The sequence below is a fragment of the Lampetra fluviatilis genome, chromosome 19 (genome assembly GCF_964198595.1).
Source record: "Lampetra fluviatilis chromosome 19, kcLamFluv1.1, whole genome shotgun sequence".
In the NCBI taxonomy this organism is placed as follows: domain Eukaryota; kingdom Metazoa; phylum Chordata; class Hyperoartia; order Petromyzontiformes; family Petromyzontidae; genus Lampetra; species Lampetra fluviatilis.
Window position 1 is genome coordinate 6,338,727 of NC_136293.1, and position 5,887 is coordinate 6,344,613.

Here is a 5,887-nt window from a genome sequence, read left to right on the forward strand (position 1 = left end):
GGAAAGGAAGACGAGGAGACGGGGAGACGCGCACACGTGCGCGGGCGTGTTTCGTTTCTCGCGTACGCGGTACAATTTACACCGTTATTTGTTCACAATGGGACACGCAAACGTATGTACAAGGCTCATTACTCTATAGTAAACAGGTGTAGCCCATCGTGTAGGGCTTGCATGATATAATGGAATTTAGCAGCAGAGTCCGTGTTACAGTTAAGTTATAATTCACAGCAATTACTATTCACGCGGTAAGTCGACATCACGACCGAACCATTAGCTCTACGATTGTGGCTTCACCGGCTGAAATATTAAATAAAGATTCATTCTGTTCGTGGCATTCCTTGCGCGCTCCTTAAACGCCTTCCTCGATGCAAGCTGGCAAAAATAGCGCAACCGCTCTAATTAAGAGCAACTAAGTAAAAAAACCCGCCACTTTACGCGAGCAGACATCGGCGCACCGCTATTAAATACGTGCACTGCATGCACGGGGAGGCTGACCCAGTGCTGGTGCAATGCTGAGCATCGTCGCAGCGGACTGGCAGTCAGTCTCCCCCCGCTACCGCCTCCCCGTCCACCCCAGCAGTGTGTACATGGTTACGCCACACGAGTCGATCTGCAAGTCGCGTTTGGTGGTGGGGTAAAGTGTGCCCACAGTCTTCCAAGGCACCTGACCGGCGTTGAAGAGTAGGCCAAAGATACTGTCCAGTGGAGGGGGGGGGGGAGGTGGGCTCTGTAGAGCTCCATCTAGTGGAGCGCCCTTCCAACGAGCAGGCCATTTGAGGGGACGCGCCTGTGTCTCTTACGATAAACGGCGACTTTCCCGTTCAGCAAACAGAACTGTCCCTCGCCCTGGTAGAAGAAATCTCTTGGTGTTGTTGTGCTTCCAGCCCCCCCCCACCCCCCGATGGCTCACAATTAGCGTGCGCGATGGGGACTGCTGTTTGTTCCCACTGACCCCCAAGGCCCGGGATGCCTCGGCCTGCAATAAAAATGACCCCCTCGCTCAGAATGGCCGGCCGGCTCTCGGTAGGGTCATCCCCACGGTTCAATTGTCTTAGCGATCGATTGGATGATCACCATTGGCCACTCCCCCCCACCCCCCCCCCCCCCGATTCAGCGATAATTTATTATTTATTGTTGGAGATGCTCTGGAAAAGAATACACTAAAAATAGGCTGTAACGTAACCTATGAAATGTATGCATATTTAATACGATGCTAAGTATTACATTAACTATATAATTAATATTATATTCGTATGAGATTAATATTTTAAAAGTGTAAATATATGTCATGCGGACTGCATGTGCAAATATTGCCCAAACATGACGCAGTGTGTGCTTCTATGTGCTACATTTAGGCGTGAATGTATCACCGTGGAGTGGTGGCGCAGTGGTAAGCGCACTGTGCTATAAACCCGGCGACCTGGTGGTGAGTCATATCTGATCCCGTCATTGGACCCCTCCTTCACTCAACCCTAACTGACCGGCGTGGTGAAGTATGGTCAAACACCGTCCATGACCAACGCTGTCAGGAGGCCCCCATCCAGGAGTGAATTCACAAAATAAAGTGCTAATTATTACACGAATATTAACATGATCGGCATTTATTTTTTATTCACGTTCTCTGCCTTCGGCGTCTTCGAGCGCCGTGGTGGTGAGACGACATCTCCCTCGCCTGCCTAGCAGGCTCCTGGGTTCGATCCCGGACCCTAACGAGGCCTGTTGTGTGTTTGGAGTCCGCGTGATTTCTCTCTCTCTCTCTCCCCGTAATTACGTGGATTGTTCTTCAGGTTCCTTCTGGGTTTTTCCATGCACGGTTAGAAACACGCGTTGACATTCTTTGGCCAATGATGATATAAGCCACTTCGATGAGTTATCATCACGCGTGGCCAGGTCGCCTCTGAAAAAAAGTGAATAACTCAGTTGGATTTACCTGGCAAATAGCTAAGTCTTGTTCCTGTTCTTGATATGTGCATTTAATATGGTATCAATGTATACTACAGAAGATGTAGATTGTAACGTGTTTTATAGATACGTGTCACTTCCCAGTAAACACGGAACGTTGGGCTAACGTTGCATGTTTGCTGGATTGACATCCCAAGATGCTCAGTCATCAAGGATTATCCAAGTAAAATACTTTAATACACGTGGTTTTAACATGTATATATAATTCCAAGCATTTTGCCTTTTTTTAAAGTCGTGTTAATAATTGAGGTGTAACATTTCACAAGCAAACATTTCAGGAGAAGAGTCTTCTTGCAAATCACCGCTGAGTAGGCATGTAACGCAAGTGTATATATTCATACCCTTGTACCCTTTCTGAGTACTGTGGTAGAGGTTAAACTGTTTTGTGGGGTAGTCAAACGTCAAGGTCACTGCCCTTCTCCGCTTGGAATCTTTCTTTTCAGTTTGAAAAATTCGTTTTTTGAATAAGTGATTAGGTTTCTGTTTAACGCCAGCGGGGGTTACATCATGAGATATTGTAGGCCACACTGCAAGAAGAGTTATTTGGCTTTCGCAAAACCCAACGCGCGTACGTCAGTGCATTTCTCTCTATGAGACGCACGCGCGAAGGCATGGACGTTTCATGTGGACAAAGTGCCCAATCCCCGCTTCTGCAAAGACGACGCCGGAATATTCCCACCGATTTTCATAACCTGCAGCTCCCCCGCTGCATAATGCAGCATCTCCTACAGAGGCGGCAACACAAGGCAACGGGCACTGAAGAGAGATAAATACTGCGCAGGCGCGGTGTGCGATGTACTTACAAATCATTCCACCCCCCTCCCCCACCCCCAAAAAAAAAAATGCGTGCTAAAAAAACCATCCGTAAATATTTCACTGCTTTAAAAAAAACAAAAACGCTCGCTCACTCACTCCAGGGTTGCCACTTGTCCCGTTTTTTTTCTTTGTCCCCTGGATCGTCTGCTTTTTTGGCCACTTGAGTGAGAATAATGATGATGGTCACCACTCAAGACGGCGGATTTGTGGGATCATCGTCTTCTTCTTGGATCTCAGAGGTGGTAACCTTCCCTCACGCACGGGAAGAAAGCACCTCATGCTGGTGCACAGCAAGGATAGTCTGCTCTTCCCTCCCCTCCCCACGCCGTCCCCGCCCCACGCCATCACCTTTACACGGTGCTTAATTTCTCACTGGTAGACTGGAGTTAGGTGGCTCGTAGCCAGTTGTAGCTACAGCCCAAAGCGAGAGGCGTTAAACAGGTAAGGCCAACTGAGCTATTTAGCTCTTTTTCAGTCGGAAGGGCCCCAATTGAGCAAAACAGCTCTGCTAAGAAGATGCCCCCAGGCATTTTCCAAACCCGTTGGCAGTCACGGTAGTTACAGGACATTGCAGTCGCATACAGTTACATGGAGATCCATGGAGTTGCAACAAGATCCATAGAGTTACTTAGAGACTCATTAACTAAATACAAATCCACGCGACAATGGGGAGACAAACACGCAAACTCCAAATACACAGTCATCAGTGTTGAGACCGAACTCAGGACCTCCTGCATACCAGGCGAGGGAGCTAACATCTCGCCAACGTGGCGCCCCGTCTCGTACTGGATGTGGTGTGCCGGGTGCGGAAAATATTTTAACGGGCGGCTGACCCACACAGACCCCCGGCGGATATTGATGCGTCTTGTCCGACGACGTTCGCTGGAACCGGGAACGGAGTAAGCTAACCGCTGCGCCACCGTTCACTCTCTCACTTTAACGGCTTGCCATATCGATGGACGTAATTGGCGTTGTTGTTGTTGTTGCTGCTGCTGCTGCTCGGCGCTTGCCCGTTCTCAGCAGCGGCAGCGGCAGCAGCGTTGGCTTCGAAAAGCCAACGCTAATGTACAGTAAGCACAATTACCGCTGAGAGGCATTGCATTCTCGATGCGTATTGCTGCGTCCGCGATATTACAGTAATAGGGTCCGGGGGGGGGGTCACATTGGCTCAGTTCCATTAGCTCGGATGAGCGCGGGATTTGTTGCAGAAATTTAAGAGAGCAAAAAACCCTAATTATGGCCAGGACCTGAGAATGTCCTTTGTAGCGGTGGCAGTTATCAGCAGCACTCGGCTAAAACAAATCGGTTACTCCCGGACCCAGAATTTCTCGTGACCACCGAAGCAAGAAGCTAATGAGTCGTACGTGTGTATGTGTGTGTGTGCGAGGAGGGCGAGTAGTAGGAAGCTCCTCGCGATTCCTGCAGGTGCCGTGGCACGACAGAATGAGTCGGTGAAATATGGAGGGATCATGGACCATGGGTTTTCGGATCGGGTGGAGCATTGAATCGAAATCGCTATTATTTCTGCCGAGTCCTCTTCCATATAACTCCTTATGTGGGCAAGCTCATGACCTGGGTGACCTTATTTGGGCACGACGCACCTACTTTACATCATCAAAAATGTATCGCTCCATCTCTCACGGACTCATTCTGTCGCTTTGAAGCGCATTGCTGCTGCTGCTCGAGACTGACCGCACCCGTCACCCTGGTCGTGAGCGAAGCGGTGGAGTTGGTGACCGCGTGATGTGTGCAGCGTGAGACTCGAAGGGCTGCGATTTCACACGCGGGTGGTGGGAGCAATAATTGGCATTAGCCGGGTGTGGCCAAACTTCTCCCGCGAGGCTCTGTATGTATTTAAATAATCCCTGGAAATCATCCCAAGCGCAGCCCGCACGCTAATCGCGAGAGAATATTGGAGAGCCCTTCTCCACTTCCCCTCCCACCAACCCCCCCCCCCCCCCCCCGTGGAAGCTTGGGGAGACCTTCATCCAGCAGTGGATTGGCCGTGATGATGATTGAACAAAATTGATGGCGATTGAACAAAATTGTACGAGACAGACAGGGGAGAAAAGAACCGACATTCTCGAACGATCGTGGCATTGCATCGCTGACAATTCGCCAAATCGCCGCGGCATTAAAAAAAAAGCCCCCCTGAGAGAGCCGCCAAGTGATCTTGAGATCCGTGTGATCAAAAGGATAACAACTCGACCTGGAAAAGTAAAGCCCTTGGCTTTCGCAAATTCGTTTGTTAAATTAGAGCCATCATAAATAAGGCCCCCCCCCCCACTCCGCCAAAGCTATTTGAATCCACTGACAGCGATTGTGATCGCACTCCTCTCGACCACGGCTTAGGCAAAAGAGAACTGGGGGGGGGGGGGGGGGGGAATCCCACGTTTAGTCAAAATAAGTCGAGCATTACGGATCATTAGAAGTAAACTGCGGACAATATTTTATCTTATTCAAGTTAGCAACGTCTACACGTTTGATCGGGGAGGGTGTCAACACGGAATAGTCCTGGCCAGCCTACTTGTGCGTGTGTTTTCCACTAATTACCCACTAATTAGACTGACGGGAGATCAACATCCACGCTTAGCTCCAGTGGAGGGCATAGAAAAATGATTCCCCCCCCACCCCAAAAAAAAAATGTGAAGGCTGTCCAGTTTCAGTTGTGTTAATTGTGCTGCTAATTAGCACTAATTACTGTCTCCACGTTCTTCGTTGGAAAGAATCACGAAAAAAAACCCATTCCCCCATCGTACGATCGCCCCACGAATGTGCTGCGCATCTGTCTCGGACGGCATGCAACTCTGTCCTTGCGGATACGTGAAGATTTCATATATATTTATATACGTTTCTAATGAATGTGCGCACTTCAATATTAATAGTGTATTATATTCATATCACCGTTGTTGAGCGCAGGTCCATGGGCACGTAACCCTGGGAGACGTGCGCTTTTTTTGTAGTTGCAAAGCACAGATTCTACGCACAGCCAACACACTGTGGAGAGGGATATTGAAAGTTCAACAAAACTCTATGTTGTTCATAATGTAGTCATACAATATTCAGTGCACCCCCCTCCCCCCCACCGCAGCCACACGCACACACAGAG